The following is a 19,415-nucleotide window of genomic DNA, read 5'->3' as shown; positions in this document are numbered from 1 at the left end:
AGATCAGTGGTGATTCCAGAAGGTCTCCAGGCACCGCCTGAAAGTTGGCAACCCTAGAATACAAAGCAGTAGAAAAGAGCCAGAGTCCAGTAGCACCTTAAAGACTAACAAAATTTCTGGCAAGGTATGAGCTTTCGTGAGCCAGAGCTTACTTCTTCGGATACAGCTAGAATGTGAGTCCTTTTACCCTTAAGTAGAGAAGAGTGAATTAGACACACAATGGCAATGTAAATATCAAAAGCAAGAAAATGACATTAGCAGGCATGACTGGATTAGGTGTGAAATGCAGAGGGGTAGTAGGCATAGAAAAATTAGCATTGGTAATGAGACAGGAATCCCAGATCTCTATTCAATCCAGGATAATGCATTGTCTTGCACTTCATTATTAGTTGTAATTCAGCAGTCTCTCTTTCTAATCTCCCTTTGAAATCCCTTTGTAAGAGAACTGAAGAGGTGAGCTGTGGCTCATGAAAGCTCATACCCTACCAGAATGTTTGTTACTCTTTAAGGTGCTACTGGACTCTTGCTCTTTTCTACTGCTATTGACAGACTAACATGGCTACCCATCGCGATCTCTCTCTCTAGAGTACAAAGGTTACGTTTTTCTCCTGGTTCATCTAATCCAATTCTCCATGAGCAGGTTTGTTGCCATGGACTGGATGAAAAAAGACAACATCACAAGCAATAAATGAAAGTGTGAAAATAACCTAAATGAAGCTGAGATTACCCATAACTGTAGTAGAGGTCATATGGGATAAAGATATTTACTGGATGGAAAAGTATGTTATCTCACTGTTTTTAAATAAACTAGTTTGGTTATTTAAACCTTGTTATTCTGCATTATGGTAGGCCGTATTGCCATGTCTATTTTCCATGTGTAAGGAAGAGGGAGGCTGAGAGATGTTATCTTTCTTATGGTCACCTATTCAATTCACAAGAGAGCTGAAATTTAAACCCAGGACTGCTAGCAGTTTATAGGCCACAATGTTACCCAAGGGGAATTTGATTTTCAGTTTAGCTTGGATAGCAATTTGGATTAACATGGCCAGAAACAACAAAGAACTCTTTTGGGGGTGGGGGGAGAGCAAGGAGAAAACCATTCTGATGTATTATTGGGGCAACATGACTCGTGGGAAGCCTGGCCAGGGTTGGTGGTTATTTTCCACCCACTGTCAATTTAGAAATCCAACAGAAGCTCCACAAGACAAGCCTTAGGCATCCAAATCTCTTGATTACCACTAATATTTGTTGTGTGCTGCCTGCGTGGGCCTCTCGCAACAGTGGATTTAAAGTCTGACGTACATAAACTGAATGTACATGTACGTTGAAAACTGTCTTGGGGAACTAAAGTGAAATACTGTGCTAAGGAGAGGAAACATGCTCCTAGCTATAGATAAAGCAGAAAATACCACTAGTTTTGTCGACATGGGGTTTTAGAAGCAGAACAAGATTCAATATATGAGGTTGAGAGAGACCATTTTTTGTGTCTCTTGTTTTATGAAGCTCCTTAGTGTGTAACAAGAGCCAATGCAAAAGCAGAATATATAAGTCCATGTCATATAGGATTGCCAAATCTGGGTTGGGAAATTCCTGGAGATTTGGGGGCAGAGCCTGGGGTAAATTTTACAAGTTGGTAAAATGTAGTTTAGATCCTTGTACTGTTAGGTGGATATGTAACTGGTTGACAGGCCACACCAAAGAGTACTTGTTAATGTTTCCTCATCCTCTTGGAGAGGAGTGACAAGTGGAGTGCCTCAGGGATCTGATCTGGGCCCTGTGTTGTTCAACATCTTTATAAATGATTTGGATGAAGGAATAGAGGGGATGCTTATTAAATTTGCAGATGATACTAAATTGGGAGGGGTAGCAAATATGGTAGAAGACAGAGCCAAGATACAGGATGATCTTGACAGGCTGGAGAATTGGGCTAAAACTAATAAAATGCACTTCAACAAAGACAAATGTAAAGTTCTGCATTTAGGTAGGAAAAATCAAATGCATAATTATAGGATGGGGGAGACTTGTCTTGGCGGTAGTATGTGCAAAAAGGATCTAGGGGTCTTAGTAGACCATACACTGAACATGAGTCAGAAGTGATGCAGTAGCTAAACAGGCAAATGCGATCTTGGGCTATATCAACAGAAGTATAGTGTCCAGATCACGTGAAGTGATGGTACACTTTACTCTGCTCTAGTTAGACCTCACCTAGAGTATTGTGTTAAGTTTTGGTTACCACAGTTTAAGAAGAATGTAGACAAGGTGGTACATGTCCAAGGAGGACAACGAAGATGGTGAGGGTTCTGGAGACCAAGTGCTATGAGGAAAGGTTGAATGAGCTCGGTGTGTTTAGCCTGGAGAGGAGATGACTCAGAGGTGATATGATAACCATCTTCAAATACTTGAAGGATTGTCATATAAAGGATGGTGTAGAGTTGTTTTCCGTTGTCCCAGAAGGTCAGACCAGAACCAATGGGTTGCAATTAGGGTTCCCAGGTACCTTACCTCCTCCAGCAAGAGGCTCTTCTTGTTAAGTGCATGTGTGTGCACGCGCGCGCACGCGCAGCACTTCCGGTTTAAGAAGAGGCTCTTCTTGTTAAGTGCATGTGTGCGCGCACACGCACGCGCATCACTTCCGGTTTAGAACCGGAAGTGCCGCATCACAAAAGGCCTTTACTAAAGGTACTAAAGGTACTTTAGTGGTACCTTTAGTGGTACTTTACCACTCAAACTAAGAGGTAAAAGGCCCCTTGCGAGGCGGAACTTCCGGTTCTAAACCGGAAGTGACACACGTGGTATACGCGTGTGCGTGCACGTCTGCTTGCCGACCCTCAGGTGGTCGGCGGGAAGAGGGGAAATTGCCGGGGGTTTGCCCGCCACCAGCGGGCACCTGGCAACCCTAGTTGCAATTAAATCAAAAGAGTTTTCTGCTAAACATTAGGAAGAACTTTCTGACAGGTAGAGCCGTTTCTCAGTGGAATAGGCTTCCTCGGAGGGTGGTAGGCTCTTCTTCTTTTGAGGTTTTTAAGCAGAGGCTAGACAGCCACCTGACAGCAATGCTGATTCTGTGAACTTAGGCAGATGATGAGAAAGAGGGCAGGAAGGGTTGCATCAGCATTTGGCTCTCATGGCCCTTTCTTAACATGCCCAGGGTAATGCTGATTGCCACTTTGGGGTCAGGAAGCAATTTTCTTCCAGGCCAGAATGGCCAGGGATCCTGGAGGATTTTTTTGGCATCTTCTGGGCATGGAGTAGGGGTCACTGGGGGTGGGGAGGGGAGGCAGTTGTGAATTTCCTCCACGTGCAGGGGGTTAGACTAGATGACCCTGGTGGTTCCTTCCAACTCTATGATTCTATGAAGGTGAGAAAGGAGGGAAGGACCTCAGTAAGGTAAAGTGCCTTAGTGTACACCCTCCAAAGTGGCCATTTTCTCCAGGAGAACTAATCACGGTCATCTGAAGATCAGATGTAATTACAGGAGATCGCCAGGCTCCACCTGAAGATTGGCAACCCTATATCACCGTAAGTACGGTGTAGCTTGTTGGAGGCTGCGGTGCTCTTCATACGTGAGAGCTGCAATGAGGAAGTGCTTAGCTGGGCGGTGTGGACATTATGCAGGTCTTTCCCATCCAGTTGTTGCTCCCCAGTCTCAGTCTAGTGATGATTGTGTGGGAAGTTCTAGCATGACTGGCTATACTCATGGTGCTAAGATTTCAAACATAATATCAGCAGTGTGGCCTGAACCCAGAGTTAAGAGGCTCCCTCACCATACTGCCTTAACTTAGAAAGGCAAGTATATAGGGTTGCCAGGTCCCTCTTCACCACTGGCGGGAGGTTTTTGGGGCAGAGCTTGAGAAGGGCGGGGTTTGGGGAGGGGAGGGACTTCAATGCCATAGAGTCCAATTGCCAAAGCACCCATTTTTTCCAAGTGAACTGATCTCTGTCAGCTGGAGAACTGTTGTAATAGCGGGAGATCTCCAGCTAGTACCTGGAGGTTGGCAATCCTACAGTTCTATGAAGTCATTTTCCATCTCTCCATGTAAGACACATAATTTGAATAAAGGTTTTAATCATGATCCGATTGTTTTAGCTATAGCGTCTTTGTTTTTTAGTGTTCTTGTTTGGTATAAAACAAATCTCTGTCCAAATCAAACTGTGATAGCATAACTAATTTTAAACTGAGAACGAAACACTTTTTTTTTAATAACTAAAATTCCACAAAGTTACTGGCTCGTGTCAGCAGAGCTGTGGATATGAACTTTTGATAATATGAATGGTTTAGATGCATGCCATATTATGTAAGTCAATGGGCTACAAGATAAAAAGAACTTGGCAGAATAGTTCTTAAGAGAAGGAACAAGCCCTAGAGAGCCAAGCTTCCTTTGGTTTGTCCTGAAATTAATGAAAATCAAAGGCTGCTTCCTTCCCAACTCTTTTGATCCAGGGTCCTTTTTCATGGGAAGCGAACACGGTAACTGCTATGATATGGAAACCCAGATTCATTATGGAGTTGAAGTCACAGATGTGCAAGACATCCAGCCCACTATTCTAATAGAATAAATTTGCCAGCCAAACCACAACAATAATCACTACTGTGCTGGGTTAGCAACTAGATGCCATGAGCCTCCTGCTGCTGTTAACTTTTAGCTCATGGTTTTAAAGCTGATTAATTTCAGCCAACTCCCAAAGTCTATGGCACTCTCAATCCACAGAATTGCTCGTAGCTTTTACACCCAGAATGGACAGGGGTCTGGTGGTGGTACCGTATGTTCCTTCTTTTTCTTGTTAGCACTGTGGAAGTCAAAACGCATCTCCATTTTATTCTGACAAGGCATGAGAGAGAGAGAGAGAGAGAGAGAGAGAGAGAGAGAGAGAGAGAGAGAGAGAGTGAGAGAGAGAAACATAATTTTAGATTCCCCAACAGCATAAGAATCTGAATGGTTGACCCAAGGAATGTTATTGTTAGGCAGGCTTGTAAAGAAGTACCAAGTAGAACCAAGACAACCAAATCATCACAACACTGCAGACTAGACATGGTTCTTCGAACCATTGACCTAGAAACCATTTCAATATCATGGCAAAGTTCCTAAGGTTTTGGTGCAGCATGGTTCGAATCAAAATACAGAAATGGAAGGGGATCGTTATTTTCACCCCAGACACCCATGTTTATAAGAAGGCACAGCCTTAGAAGGGCTGAATTTTATTTTAAAAAGCATTCCAAGCAGGCCTGGGTAAACACTTTGCTGAGTAAACCAAAGCCAAGCAAAGGTCAGAGCAGGGAACAGGGTAATTCTTCTGTCACTGATACAGCCAAGAGCCACACGTCTGGCAGAGCCGTGTGTCCGCAAGCCAGGCATTTCCTTCCACTCCGGGACAGAGATTAAAGCAGATTGCAAGCAGCATGTTGTAACTAAGGCATACGCACACATACACAAAGCGTGTGGCATGGACAGTGCATGCTCCTGCGTAGCTCAGCTATCCAAATGGCATCAAGAACGAGGACAACAGAGAATGGAGTCACAGGAAATCACGAAGAGCTTTGTCCAGTTTCGGACTGGGCAGAGCTCGCGTTTTATTAAAGATTTTCCTGGAAGTGCTCAAAACTGAGAAATGGGGCCATGTGTTCAGATAAGTATAGCGTCCATTTGCCTTGCTGTCTCAAACAGCTGTGCAACATAATTTAAGAGGAGCCCCAGATCTCTCGAAATAACACAAAGGATTTTTGAAAACAGCCTGTGGATGATCATGTACAGCTTCACTGCTACCATCCAAAGCAAGTGCACTACAGAGTCACTTCCAGGATCCTTTGCGACTAGGGCTGCCAACCTCCAGGTACTAGCTAGAGATCTCCTGCTGTTACAACTGACCTCCAGCCAACATTGATGAGCTTGCCTGGAGAAAATGGCTGCTTTGGCAATTGGACTCTATGGCATTGAAGTCCCTCCCCTCCCCAAACCCCGCCCTCCTCAGGCTCCACCCCAAAAACCTCCTGCCGGTGGTGAAGAGGGACCTGACAACCCTATTTGCGACACTGCAAAAGAAGTTGGGGTTCCTCTTTTGCATAACACATTGCTTTGTCGATATCAACGAAACACTACTGCATGCAAGTTGCTTCTGCAGTTAAGCTAGCTCTAGCTTTGTTAGCTGCTCTGTGGTTTTTTACACTTTGCCAAGAGATGAAGCTCTTTTTGTTTTGAAAATCTACCCCTGCTTTGAGTGACTGGATAGCATGGCATGTGCTATGGTTTTTCCCATTTCTTGAAAAAGATCAGTTTATGAAAACTGACATCAGGCATGAATCTCCCCTCACAAAGCAAAATAGATTATGGGGCCATGGGCAGAGCCCACAAGGCTGTGTTGTTGCCACCACATCCCACTTGAATACCTATTTTTCCTCAGTCAGCTATCAGCAAAGAAGAGGGGACAGGTAGAGTTAGATTTTCAGCACCATCAAAACAGGATCAGCACAAAACTTCTAGGAGCAATTGGCTGAAACTGAGAGTTTAAAGTAGGAAGTTATCCTCAGTGGAACACATGAACACATGAAGCTGCCTTATACTGAATGATCCATCATAGTCAGTATTGTCTACTCAGACTGGCAGCAGCTCTCCAGGGTCTCAGACAGGTGTATTTCACATGACCTACCTGCGTAGTCACTTTAACTGGAGATGCTGGGGATTGAACCTGGGACCTTCTGCATGCCAAGCAGATGCTCTACCACTGAGCATCTTGCTTGATTTCAGTACTTTGATTTACACAACTCTGGCTCTCTCTTGCCACCAGTTGACAAGGTCTGAAGAGTGAAAGCTGTCAGAAATATTCTCATTTCTTATCTGAATAGCTGGAAGAGTAGAACCAAACTATTAGGTCTTCCTCCTCAAGCCAATCCATGGCCTTGTTTTCCCTGAGAACACTCACCCACACTAGAAATTATCAGCCAACCTTTATATCATGACTGGAACAGTGACAGCAGTTTGGGAATGTCTCATTATGCACAGTCGGGATTCATGCCGTTCCCAAGTTGTATGGCAGCCATCTGTTTATACAACGACATGGCAGGATTTCTAGAGTAGTCAATACTTGCAGCACTATAGGAGATCCAGGTAAGAAAAGGCCTACTTTTGCTATCAGTCTTCTTCTGCTTTTCCTGAGGAACAGTCCTCCTTATACCTGTACTATCCTGGTACAAAAAGCTGACTGTGAAGAAGGAATGGGTTAGGCCTCCAGGCCTCCAAAATCAAGGAAATTCAAAATAAGAAGTAACATTTCTACTTACACCTTCCACTGTTCTCCCAACCCGCCCCGCATTTGGGGATACATTTAAGTTCTTCTTCATCTCCTCTGTGCTCTTATTTGGGGGTAGGAGGGGGTATAAGGATCAAGAAGAAATAGCATAGTGAATGTTATTGTGAGGCTGTAGCACAGATCATTTTCACCCATCACCTCCAAAGCAATAACCACACCACAGTCCTCTGGCTACTCTTCAGTATTCTGTTCCAAAAGAGCAAAGAAAGATGGGAGGAGGCTCTGACCCAAACCTTCACATTTATGTCAGAGATATAGAATTATGGGTGCTGCCAATGCCTCATGACGATGACCCTAAATGTCAATGAATGAATTTATGCAAACATAAAATAGCCCTTTGCCTAACCTTGGGTGTGTGTGTGGGGAATTACCAGATTGTTTAAAAAAGTCTCCAAGCATATGTTATCTCTGTCAGCTTAAACCCTTTTTTATTTTTTTTGTTCTTTGGGACATTTTGAAGTAATAACCATTTATTGAAATGTGCTGCTTTTAAAGCCAATTCATATGCTACCACTACGGCTAATGTGTGTATTTGGGGAGCACGAAGATCCGTGTAGTTATTTATTGCATGCAAATTATCCTAATCTTCCATTGGAGAAGTCAGAGCAGCTTGCTAAGGGGGCTCCAGGGCACTCTTAACCAGCCAATGCCCAGCCTAAGGTCTGCTTAGCTTTAACCATATAAGATTATTATGTATCCTCAGCCATCCCATTGTTTTTTCTACATCCATATGGGTGGGATCCAGACTAAATTTTCCATCAGTGGAACAGAACTTTCCTGCCTCCTCCAGCAGCCAACATTTCCAACATAACCTGGGAGATAGAGGACCATGAGGATCAGCATGAGGGGAATTGGTAGAAATGTCTGATTTAGTCTTGATCCAACCTAGGGTCACCAATGTTCGCTTGGAAATCTCCTGGAGATTTTTTTTTTGGGGGGGGGCACATGACTTCAGATTCTCCTGGACTCTTTGGTATACCATAGAGCAGGGGAACTCAACTGACCCTTGTAGTCTGGAAATCAGCTGTAATTCCAGGAGATGGTAGAAATGTCTGATTTAGTCTTGATCCAACCTAGGGTCACCAAAGTTCGCTTGAGAAACTCCTGGAGATTTGGGGGTGCATGACTTTAGTTTCTACTGGACTCTATGGTATACCATAGAGCAGGGAAACTGACCCTTGTAGTCTGGAGATCAGCTGTAATTCCGGGAGATGTTGGCAATTTTAATCCAACCACTATGTGCATACATATGGGGAAAAGTAAGATAAGATTGACTCAATAAAGGAAGCCACAGCCTTCAATTTGCAAGATCTGAGCAAGGCTGTCAAAGATAGGACATTTTGGAGGACTTTCATTCATAGGGTCGCCATGAGTTGGAAGTGACTTGACGACACTTAACACACAAGATAAGATGCGCCCTTTAAAGCTGGAACACTAGACTCTATCAAACAATCCTGAATCCCAAGGATGTCAGGTGATTTGATTCACTGGGCTGCATGAAAAAGTCCAAGATTTATAAATAGGTCCCAAAAGACCCAAAGCCACAGAAGATTCTGGCCTTTTCCAGCTATCCCGCATTGCACATCTGGCCCACTCCAGTGTGGAGTTGGTTTGGGAAAACTGATAAACCGTTCAGGAGAGAAAGGGGAGCTCTCAGGAATGTGTCTAGTGATGGGGAAGGGAATTCAAGTGCCACTGAAGTCTTATATAACCATGCCCCCCTCCCATCACACACAGACAGCTACTGACAGATTGGCTAAAGCTATTAAGGGACCAAAAGGATTGGGTTTTAATTCCATAATTATTTGCTCTGGGAGAGATTCTTGTAATCACCGTGACTGAGGGTATTGGGGGGAGGGAGAGGGGGGGCGGGAAGAAGCCTGAAGCAACTTCCTTTTGTGCCAAAAGCTGCTTAGCATCAGTCAGGGAGAGATCTCGTGCCCGCGCTGCCCGAACGTGGGCAGCCAGTCAGCCGAGGGCCCTTCTCCCGCTCTTCAGTCGTCAGCTTCTTCTCCCCTGCCAGGTGAGGCTGAGGCAGGGTTTCCTCAGCTTGAAGGAGGGATTCCCTCTCAGCAGAGCAACTCTGTCGGATGCATCTCAATGAGAACCGGGAGGCTTTCCTTCCCGGCGCAGTACATCACAGGCTTTCGGAGACATGCACTGCAAATGAGCGTCACCATGGCAACAGGGTTTTGCGAACAAACAGTCTGCGGGCGCTGCTGTTTGGTTTTGATTTTTTAAAACAACACGCATTCCAAGGGAGGGACCGACACCCCTCCCTTCTTCCCCCCAGATCCCTCCAGGGCACTGGAAGCAATTAGCACAAATGGAAGATGCCCATCCCCAAAATGGAAGATGCCCATCCCAATAGGCCAGGCCCTATTGTTTCCAGAAGCAGCGGCAGCCAAACAGAGCTGTGGAAGGCTAACGGACTCGAATCGAGGGGAGATAAGACACAAAGCTCCTTCCCGGGAGGGTCAGTGAGGGTGATTTTTGGCCATTGGCTGAAAAGACGTTACAAATGGGTAAAAAAAAAAACTGGGGTTACAGAAGATAGCCAACATGGTATGGCGATTACTGTGTCAGACTAAGACTGGGGAGGGTTGAGTTCAAATCCTAAGTCCACCAGCTGACCTTCTATTCATCACTCACTCGCAGCCTAAGCTACCTCACAAGGTTTTTGTGGGGATAAAATGAGGGTGTACACGGTAATTATGGCACCCATTCAGAAAAGGGTGGGTTTAAGACTTACCGACATTGTCCAGTTGCAGAAAAGTGACAGTTTAGCACAGAAGAGGAAGAAGAAGAGTTGGTTTTTATATGCCAACCTTCTCTACCACTTAAGGAAGAATCAAACTGGCTTATAATCACCTTCCCTTCCTCTCCCCACAACAGACACCCTGTGAGGTAGGTGAGGCTGAGAGAGCTCTAAGAGAGCTGTGACTAGCCCAAGGGTCACCCAGCCGGCTTCATGCGTAGGAGCGGGGAAACAAATCCAGTTCACCGGATTAGCCTCCGCCACTCATGTGGTATAAGGAGGACTAGTCCCTGATGAAGGGAGCTTTGTCTGTAGAAAGCTTATACACCAAAAATCTTGTTGGTTTCTAAGGTGTGACAGGACTAGGGATGCCAGCCTCCAGGTAGGACCTGGGAATCTCCCAGAATTACAGCTCATCTCCAGACTAAAGAGATCAGATCAGAAATAATGGATGCTTTGGTGAGTAGACTATGGCATTGGGCCCCACTGAGGTCCCTATCCCCCCCCTAGGTTCCATCTCTAAATCTTCAGGAGTTTTCCAGCCTGGATCTGGCAACCATACCTACTCCCATCCCCTGCTGGTGGCCAAGGGAGACCTGACAACTCTAGACTATACTCAAATCTAGCTAGTCCAATTAGACAATATTTTTTCAACACAGGGAGAGTTTAGGAATTACTGAGTTGTGAGACTGCGATATGACAAGGTTAGCTGAAGGTGCTTCAGAGACATGATGATTCCTACAGACTCTATGCATTGGAGAAGCTGCAGATATCCCATCTACTGAAACACTGATAACCATTAGAATCATAGAATCATAGAGTTGGAAGGGACCACAAGGGTCATTTAGTCCAACCCCCTGCACAATGCAGGAAATTCACAACAACCTCCCCCCCACACACCCAGTGACCCCTACTCCATGCCCAGAAGATGGCCAAGATGCCCTCCCTCTCATGATCTGCGTAAGGTCATAGAATCAGCATTGTTGACAGATGGCCATCTTGTCTCTTCTTAAAAACCTCCAGGGAAGGAGAGCTTACCACCTCCAGAGAAAGCCTGTTCCACTGAGGAACTGCTCTAACTGTTAGAAAATTCTTCCTAATGTCTAGACGGAAACTCTTTTGATCTAATTTCAACACGTTGCTTCTGGTCCGACCTTCTGGGGCAACAGAAAACAACTCGGCACCATCCTCTATATGACAGCCCTTCTAGGGCAGTCGATTCGGTTTGGCCCAAACCAAAAAACAGCCGAATTTTCCCCGATTCGGCGGTTTTTCGGTTCGGATTGAACTGAACTCAAAAAAGGGGGGAAACGGGGAGATCCGGAGTTCGGGGGGAAATCCCCCCCCCGCGCGCCTTCAGGGGACTCCCCTGAAGGCACATGGGGGGTGTGGAATAGATCTGCGCCTCCCAACTGGGAGGCCCAGATCTATTTAAAGGGTAAGAGGGGCGGTGGGTTGTCAAGCCCCTCTGCGCTGTCTGCGCAGGCAGGGCAGAGGGGTTTAAAGACCCCCGCCCCTCTTCCCGGGACTTCAGGGAAGCCCCATGAAGGTGCGCAAGGGGTCTTTAAACAGATCTGTGTCTCCCGGCTGGGAGGCACAGATCTGTTTAAAGACCCCCCGCGCGCCTTCAGGGAAGCCCCCTGAAGGTGCGCGGGGGGGGGGGGCGAATTTTCCCCCGAACTCCGGATCTCGCCCGAATTTCAGGGATCTGAAGCGGGGGAGTTCAGACTTCGGCACGGCCCGAATCAAAACGGGCCGAATTTTGCCAAATCCGAATTATACCGAAAAAATTTTTCAACAGCTCTAAGCCCTTCAAGTACTTGAAGATGGTTATCATATCCCCTCCCATTAGTTACACTAGAACATAAGAACTGTATCAGTAGGTCAGACTGGTGGTCCATTTAGGCTAGAACTCTTTCTCCAAGAGTATCCAACAAGATGCCCCATGAGACTCTCGACAAGCAAGGCATGGTAATGAGAACCATTGCCTGCTATTTGCTTCCAATATGGGGAGGGAAAACTGAAAGTATTTTGCTTTGCCAGGGAGAGGCCATGGCAGGGTTCCCAAGTCCCTCTTCTCCACCGGTGGGAGGTTTTGGGGGTGGAGCCTGAGGAAGGTGGGGTTTGGGGAGGGGAGGGACTTTAATGCTAGAGAGTCCAATTGCAAAAGCGGCCATTTTCTCCAGGGGAACTGATCTCTTATCAGCTGGAGATCAGTTGAAATAGCTAGAGATCTCCAGCTACTACCTGGAGGGTGGCAACCCTAGGCCATGCCTCAGTGCTTTGCCCATGGAAAGTCCCCGGTTCAATCCTTGGTCTGTCCAGTTCATAGGATCAGGTGGCAGGTGATGTGATAGACCTCCGTCCGAGATCCCAGAGCTGCTGCGAGTCAAACTAGACAATGTTGACCTTGACAAACTAATCATCTGACTCAGTATGAAGCAGCTTCATGGGGTAATCAACAGAACACTAAATCTGAACACAGCCTGTCTGTTTTATCTGGCATGTTAGCCGCAAATAAAAAAATTATTATATATAAATCTGAACACAGAGGTTCTACTTCCACCTATCATTGCCAGTTAACCATAAAGAGGCGCCTCCTCCATGAATCGGTCTAGTCCTTTTAAAAACCATCTGAGTGAAGAGCAGCCAAAGCATCCCGCTCCAATAAACTCCATAGCTTAATTGTATGTTGCACAGAGAAACACTTCTTTGCTTCCTGATCCGAGAACTAATCATTGTCGTTGGATAAATTCTAATGTTTTCAGAGAGAGAGAAACAGAATGGTTTGCTTCTGTTCCTCCCCTCCCCTTTCTATTCATACAATTCATAGATTTGCAACACTTGGCCATGGTAAATGTCACTGAGCACTGGGGAAAACTAATCCATACTTATACACACCAAGGGAGCACTGAAGTAATAAAGAGAACCAGCCTGGAAACCTCGCAGCTTAGCTGGGTTGCATCTCTGGACAGTGACAAGACGGCCACATTTCTTTTATCCCAACTGTATTTTTTTTTGTTATGCACATACACAACCATTACCTTTGAACGTCTGCCTCGAGTCACTGTGCCCAAATCTGCTTCCAATTTGCATTCCGGCTGCGAGATTTTGATCTAAATACTTTGATGAAATGAAGCCAATGCGTTGGAGTTGCTTTAGTCAGCTTCTCATGGCTGCCATTGTTTTCATACCCAGCCCCAGTCACGCAAGCTCTCTCTCACTAGGGACAGGCAGTAACCTTGCGCATTATCCAGACCACAAGGGAGCAGGCAAGGCAGGCGAGCGTAAAGGGAGCCGTTCCAGGACCTCGGTGAAATGGCAGATTGGTTCAGCTCACATGCTGTTCAAAATCAGGGTTGCCAACAAGCCTAGAGAAAAATGTCCTGTCCCTTTAATAAAGGCTCAACAGGGTGCTATTTACCAGGTGATGTTATTTATTTCCATGGCCATGAAAAGCTTCAGGTGCCCATTTCCACATAGTAAGCCTTATTCTTAAAGGGCAAAGGCCAGTTAGCAGCCCTTCCTCAAATAGTCACAAGTTCCTAGGAGCATGTACATAGATGCTACACCAGCATTCTGGTGAGAGACAGAAGCTGTCCTGCAAGTTCTCACACATATATTTTACTTCTTCCTTATTTTATATATAACCTGTCTTTCCATTAAATAATGTACGTTCTCTACATCTTGTGGAGCTGTAATATTTAGAGACAAAAACATCTACTCGTCTGCCCCGCTCTTGCTTATATGGTTCATTTGCATTTAATACGAAACCTGGACTCTCAATGTTATGCATAGTTGCCTCTCTATAAAATTCCCTGTAGTGCCCTCTGCTGGGTAAAAAGCAAACTGTGTCTCCTGCATGGAACGCTGGTCATTCATCTACATCTATTTTATTAATTAATTGCATTTATTTATAGTATGCCTTTCTCACTGAGACTCAAAGTGGATACATGGTGTAAAACAATCAAATCGAATGGAATGAGAGATCTAATAAGCAATGCAATAGGACTAGCATTACAAAAATTAGAAACAGGGATAACAGACAAGGCAATGTGTAGAATGCAGGAAGAGCAGGACCCTTCATACAACAAACTGATTACATACAGCACACACAGTGGCATAGACTATGGTCCCAGGTCCAAGGATATCTGGACTCTGGGGTCTTGCCCTTGAGGCTTGTATTATTCTGCTGCAAAGAAAGCATATCCTGCTGCTGTAACCGTGGGTGTGGAGGGAAATCCTGGCTCTCAGTTACACAAGCTCCACAGAGCGGTTCCTCAGCTGGTGAACTATACCTGGCAGAGCTGAGAATTCAGTGAACAAGCTTTGCGAGACTAGGGACAGTGTATTGCTGCATTATCATTAGGGCTAGAACCAGTAACATCCAGATCCTCTAGCACTGTGTATTAATGCCATTTTTCATGAGCATTTCAGCCCATACTGGCTGCTGGGTTGCAGCAGTGAGTGGGGGCGGGGGGAAAGTAGTATTTGTTGATTCCCAGTTGCTTCTAACATTTACCAATCTGGTTGTATACACCTTGAGTAGGGTTGCCAACTCCTGGTTGGGAAATTCCTGGAAATTTCAGGGTGGAGCCTTGGTAGTGAAGGGTTTGGGGAGGGAGCTCAGCAGAGTATAATGCCCTAGAGCCCACCCTCCAAAGCAGCTGCTTTCTCCAGGGGAACTGATCTTTGTCATCTGGAAACCAGCAGTAATTCCAGGAGATCTTCAGGCCCTAGTTGGAGGTTGGCAACCCTATTTCGGCATGACATTGTGCCAGTCCACATTTGCAAGGGTTTACACTAACATTAATTCAGTGAGTTGTAGAGACAACCTGCTCAGTATGCGTCAGGCCTCAACATGGACCACTTTCTTTCCCAGCAGTCACCATATCCAGAAAGGTTGGGGAGAGTTTAAAAAGGTAAAGGTAAAGGTCCCCTGTGCAAGCACCGGGTCATTCCTAACCCATGGGGTGACGTCACATGCCTACGTTTTCTAGGCAGACTTTGTTTATGGGGTGGTTTGCCAGTGCCTTCCCCAGTCATCTTCCCTTTACCCCCAGCAAGCTGGGTACTCATTTTATCGACCTTGGAAGGATGGAAGGCTGAGTCAACCTTGAGCTGGCTACCTGAAACCGACTTCCATCGGGATCGAACTCAGGTCGTGAGCAGAGAGTTTAGTTGTACCTTATTCTACTACAATTTTGCTACTAATGCTCATTTCCTTCTGGCGCCCCCTGCTGGGTAGAAAAAGCTGAAGATTTACTCAGATAAACCAGGAACATAGCATACACATACACATACTTCTGAACATATCTGAATGTTTTCCCAGCACACACTAAAACACAGTCATACAGAAAGTGGGAAGCAGATGGCTTCTTTCTTTTTTTTGCTTCCAGCCATGCACTGTAATCAAATTCATTACCCACTGGATAGTGCAAGGATGTGGAAGTAGTGTTTTTAGTGAATTCTGGAATACCACAACACAACAGGGTAGGGACACTGGACAATCTGTGGCCTATGGGCTATACTGACATGTGCGCAAAGGAAAATGCCATCCTTCATAACAGAACTTGGTGGGAATATCTTCTGATCTTGCCACTCAGAGTTGCTTCCCATGATCCAAAAAATAAATAAATGGTGGCATATCCCCACCATGTGACTCACTGGTGGACACTGGAATGTTTGAAGGGGAAATGCAAATCTGTCAGCATGCCAGCATGGAGAAAATGTCCTGTCTCTTTAACAGAGGTTTAATCTGTGAAAGCAGACAGTTGAAGCTTTCATGGCATGGTGACAAATCACATCACAAGGTACATAAAAATTTTCCATTAATCCTCTGTTAAAGAGACAGGACATTTTTCTCCAGGCTTGTTGGAAACCCTACATACAGTGAATGTGCATGTGGGAATTTCAGCCAATTGCAGTTCCAGGACATGTGTTTGTTTATTTATTTATTTACTCATTTATAGCCCACTTTTCTTGCTGATATGCAAGGTAGATTACAAAATATAAAAAACAACTCAATCAGATAACATAAGACATCCAGTGAACAATGCAAAAGGGCTAGGGATACAAAATTAAAAGACAGTGCAGACAAAAAAATATTCTAAGACTTACCATGCCATAAACAATGCAGAAAAAGGGTTATGAAAGTAAAAGACAAGGTAGTAAAAGCAAGAAAATGCATATACTAAACAGTGCTATAGACTATGATCCTATACATATATCTAATTCTTAATGTGGCTAAATCTGTGGCTGCTTAAATCCAGAGACTGAAATCGTGAACAGACAAGACAGATCTTTCTACAAGATCTTTCTACAAGAGATAAGCCCCAGATCTGCAGAAAAAGCTGAAACCTAAACACACACACACACACAGTGTGGGAGGTTTAAAACCCCCAAAATAACCAGATGGAGGAAGATGAAGGGGAAGGTTTTTTTTAATTTATTTTATTTGATAACTGAGAGATAATTTCAACAATGTAATGTTTTTTGTTTTATTTTTCTTATTGATGATTTTTGCTAGTTGTTGAAATATCTGTATAAAGTGTTATAGAAAATAATAAAAAAATATTATAAAAAAACCCCAAAATAATAGAGGCAGCACCTGTCACTTTAAGACACAAATGCCCTCAGTGGACATTGCTAGGAAACCACAACAATATTGCCAGCCTCCAAGCCTTAGTTTCTGTCCGTAAAAGGGAGGAAGAGGGGCCCTTCCTATGGCTGTTTTGGCCTCTGAAGGAGACTTATTGTTGCCAGGCCTGGTAGCAACCACCAGGCAACTCGCTACCATGTGACTTGCATGACTCACTCAGACCCAGCTGCTTGTAACTGTTCAACAGCAGCCACCCCACAAAAATCACTGTGGTGTAGTGGTTAGAGTTTCATATTAGGATCTGGAAGACTCAGGTTTGAATCCCCACTCTGTTGTGGAAACTCACTGGGTGACCTTGGCACAGTCACTCTCTCAGCCTTAGCTACCTCACAGGATGGTGTAAGAATAAAATGGAGGAGAGAAGAATTATGTCAGCTGCTCTGTGTCCCCATTGGGGAGAAAGCCGGGGTATAAATGAAGTAAATAAATAATAAATATAGCAGAACATGGGTGGCAGATAAAATATTGATTTGTGGGTGGGTGGGAAAGAGAGAAGGGAGCAGGGAAAGATGAGGTTATAGGGGCGGCCAGAAGGATGGAAAGAGGAAATAGTGGGGAGTGGAATACAGGAAAACTGAAGCCCCTTCGTGGGTCCCCAGTGCACAAGTGGCCCTGGCCTAGCCAGAAAGGTGCAACTGGGATGTGTAATGTGTAACTCAGCTCGGCCAGACTTTTCCCAGGCTGAGGCTGCCCAGAGGAGGGAAGGGCAGAAAGCTGAAGTCAGGGGACAGATAAATGTGGATTCGCTGGTGGGAAGGAGAAAAGGAAACAGGAAAAGGGAAGAGGCTATGGAGGCTTTCAGGAAAGGGAAAAGAGGAAACAATGGGGGAGGGGAAATGAGATGCACCCCTTAACTCCTTGCGGGTCCCCTGCTTGTATTGTTATAAAAGCTTGTGACGGGTCCTAATAATGTCCTCCTGAACATTTCTGTTCTGCACATTCTGTGGAATGATATGAGTGTGGGAGCCTTCATGACCCCCTCCAGCAGGACATTCTGCAAGGTGGGAGCCGCAAAAGAGAAAGCTTGGGTAGAGGCTGCTGTTGTTGTTACTTGTTTGCTGGTTGACTCCTTCAGAAGCATACCAGGAGAGGTGGTCATTCAGACATGTGAGTTTATTAGGGAAGTTTATTTTTAAAATAGTGGAAGCACAAAACCAACATTTCCTTTTTTTTTTGCCCTGGTAATAACCAGTGAATTCTTCAGCTTCCATTTGTTTCTCTGGAGCCTCGCAGTGTGGTTTACAGAGTTCATCTCATAGGGAGACGGAGGGAGGGGACAGGAGAAATCAGATATGAAAGGGATAGTGAAGCTTCCTAGTTATCAAAGTGTAACAGAACAGATCTTGCAACAGAATAGAATGTGACAGAGAGAGGTCTTTCTTTCCACAGTGTTTTCACCAGTCCAGTTGCTGGCTCTTGGCTTGAGCCTCGATTTTTATAGAAGCCTCCCCTTTGCCTGACCTAATTCTCTTCTCTTTGAGTCTGAGTGTTTTTCAGTTTCGTTCTGGCGCTTTGCTGTATCTAATATGTTTTTTCCAAAGACCCCCTTTCTTGTAACGAGAAACTCTTTGGGGCCAAAGTAAGCAATATCCTAGGAGTTCCATATCTGGAACAGTTTTTAAAGTCTCTTACCAGGCATGCAGAGTCCTGATTCTGACTGAGACCACTGCAGAAGCGGGGAGATTTCCCCCCCACAGCATTGGGAAAACCGCATGGGGAGAAGGCTTAGAACACCGCACAGTGGCCCCCTTGTTCCTGTTAAGAGACTTTTGAAAACCCCTGGAAGCTCCTGACACAGAATTCCCAGTGTGCCGTGCAGTTGGGTCCTTAGGAAACAGTTTGTCCATGTGAATGTATGACTTTGTCTGTCTTGAGGGTGATTGCAATGCACACAAATAGTGAAATGTACAAGCACTTATTGAAGTGGTTTCCCAACAAGCAGTCATAAGTTATTTTTTAGCAAGCACTGGCATTTATTGTGTCTTGCGTGCACAATGAGCAAAAGATGGGGGGTAGTGCCTGCCAGTGAGGTATGGGTTTCTTCCTGTGGCTCCTAAAAGTCAGCTCTGCACTGTCCCCTGTCTTCCTTGGGGTGCCAGACACCTCCCTCTGCCTGTTGTGCAGTTCTTCCTGCTTTCCTTAGAGCGCCAAATGACAGCCACTGCCCTCTGTAAAGCTCTGCCTGTCTTTCTTTGGGTGCCACATGATTCTTTGTGTCCTTCGTCAAGCCTTCTAGGAATGCCAGAGGTCTGCCTCTGACATACGAGAACTTAAATTGTCTATCCTATGTGCCTGAAATTGTGCTGAGAACATTATTTCATGAGAGGCACAGTCCCTCAACATTTCATCCAAATGTAATGCAAAATAAAGATTCCAGGCTAGCTATAATGAAAGGGGAAACCCATGGAAATGAATACAAATAACAAATGAAACAAAAACAAATGAAATTCTTTTGAAACAAAAAGTGAAAAAATCCCTGTTGTTTACAATATATTTGGTGGTGGAAAGTGCCGTCAAGTCGCAGTTGACTTATGGTGACACCATAGGGTTTTCAAGGCAAGAGATGTTCAGAGGTAGTTTGCCATGGGCCTCTTATGCACGGATTGTTTCCGTCACCGTCAAGCCACCAGTACTTTGGGTTTTGTTTTCATTATGCGTGTATTTTCTGACCTTTAGAAGTCACCTTGCTCTCCC

Source organism: Euleptes europaea, chromosome 1, assembly GCF_029931775.1.
Source record: "Euleptes europaea isolate rEulEur1 chromosome 1, rEulEur1.hap1, whole genome shotgun sequence".
NCBI lineage: Eukaryota > Metazoa > Chordata > Lepidosauria > Squamata > Sphaerodactylidae > Euleptes > Euleptes europaea.
Note: the sequence above shows the minus strand (reverse complement) of the source record.